Below are 2,321 nucleotides of genomic sequence, written 5' to 3'. Positions count from 1 at the left end.
TCTGGCTCTCTGGCTCTGCCTGTCTCTGTCTATGGCTCTCTGGCTATCTGCCTGTCTGTCTCTCTCACTTTCTCTTTGTGCGTCTCTCTCTCTCTCTCTCTCTATCCATCTATCTATCTATCTTCATCGTCAAAAGCGTGCGTTTCGGAGGTATATTCTTACGGCTCCCTCATTTCTACAGCCCCTCACATTGTGTAAAATTTTATTTTGATCGCTCTTGTACAATACTATTTTAATTTTGTTGCTTTCCATGATCGCTATGGTCACATCTGCCTTCCGTTCAGGAACCCTGGGACATGGCAGTGTTAAGGTGCAGTGCTCTCGCCGTAGAAAGGCTGCCTCATCTGCATTGACTGTTCATAGTAGTCGTTGGCCTGTTTATGATCACCCAGTCGATTCCACTTTTAAAACATATCCATGCTATAGCTAAGATGAGGATTACGTTCATTTATTCATTTATTTATTACGATTGACCACATACATAATATACATGGAGGGCATGGTGGAACAGGTACACCTAAGTGCACCTTTTCAATGCCACCATGCCCACAAATAAATAGACAATGTGCAGAAAAAACAAGAGTTCCGAGATCTCATACCTCCATGAAATATGGGCTTGATATGTAAATGTAAATTTCTTCTTTAATTACGCAAATGACCTCTGCATTAACATAATATATGCATCGTGATGTTAACTTACAGATGTCCCAAGTATGACATTCCCATCATTCGCCATTAAGAAATCATAGAATTTTCGCATTAATTATGCAAATTAGGTCATCATTTGCATAATTAGAATCTGTTGATGTTCCATCTGCCATAGGTTACATACATTACATGTATGAAAGTACTATGATATAAAACACTGTAATTATAGAACGTCCTTATTATTTATGCAAATAAAGTCCTCATTTGCATAACTTAAAAATTATGTACATCTCTCTCAGCTACCTACCTATAAAAAATGATGAAAATACAATGTTCCTATCTGGACTTATTGGCTTTCAAAGATTTTGCCCGAAGGGCCCCTGCAGTTCCAGAACAAGCTGCTAGGGGGACCAAACCTACAACACTCATTCCTGACAGGAAAATCTATCTGTCACCAAAAATTCAAGACCATAGCATGTTCAGGACAAAAGATACAAAAACCGGAAGTTCTGCTGCAGTACCAAGGTCATCCACCAGGAGGCCCATATTTGACCTCGACCTTCGTCTTCCTAAGACTTACCAGCATACCAAATATCATCACAATCCATAAAGGCGTTATGAAGTTATGCTGACTACAAATGTGCGGAAACACAAACACACAGACAGACGCGCCAAAAACAATACCTCCATTTTTCATGGAGGTAACAAGTGGAGTAGGCTTTTTGTTGACTACATATTTGTAAGAAAGACTCCATTTCTGTGATGAATTTCTATCATGAAAAAGAACTCTACTGTATAGCATAGCAATTAAAGCAAAACATCACAGTGACTTGCTGGTTATGGGTTTGGTAATAACATACCGCCAGGGTGACTTGTTAAAAACAAGGGCAAGGGTCTCCATTCTGCATGGTCTTGCAAATTTATTGTACTTTGCACCATGGCAGTAGGGCAAGGTACATGTACATTCACATTTAATCCATATACCTGGGATGCTGAACTCAATAACAAGATAGAAACCATAGGTCTTGTGTCTTGTGAGACAATGAGTATAATGGTATACAGTTTCTTGCACCATTTTCTACATACATTTCTATCTACACTGTTTTTGTAATAGACAGAAACAATCAAAATCTTAGTCATCAAAACCAGACATTCAAAATAACTAGGACAACAAATATACTGGTCCAAAGAGGGACCGTTCCATACAAAAATCTTGCTAAGATCTAGATGTTTTGTCTTTGAGTGAACAGGCTTATAAAATTGATCTGTCGTTTCAGCTGTACTTTACTCTCTCAATAACAGGTTTTGTATTGTTTCCACTATCAGGATCTAAAATGTACAGGTGGGACTTTCCACCCATGGTCATATGGTTTTTGGTAAATCACATGCAACAATGCTAGCCAATCAGGAATGGACAAAAATGCTGAGTCCCATAGCTGTATCTCTAGACAATTATAATATTTTATTGCACAGGGGTTTTCCACCAGTGGTCATGATTATTGGAAAGTCCCTGAGCAAATTAAATACTAGTAATCACAAGATACAGGACTGGTGTGATGGTCAGCATTGTTGTCCAATGCTGATTGGCTAGCCTTGCGTCCAATGTTCATTGAGCCTTGCGTCACTGGGGATTCCCCTTTCTTGCCTTATCTTTCTATAAAGCGAGAGAAAAA

The sequence above is a fragment of the Branchiostoma belcheri genome, unplaced genomic scaffold, assembly GCF_001625305.1.
Source record: "Branchiostoma belcheri isolate BF01 breed outbred unplaced genomic scaffold, Haploidv18h27 scaffold56, whole genome shotgun sequence".
Classification (NCBI taxonomy): domain Eukaryota; kingdom Metazoa; phylum Chordata; class Leptocardii; order Amphioxiformes; family Branchiostomatidae; genus Branchiostoma; species Branchiostoma belcheri.
The sequence above is the reverse complement of the archived record's forward strand: the minus strand, read 5'-3'. Positions refer to the sequence as shown.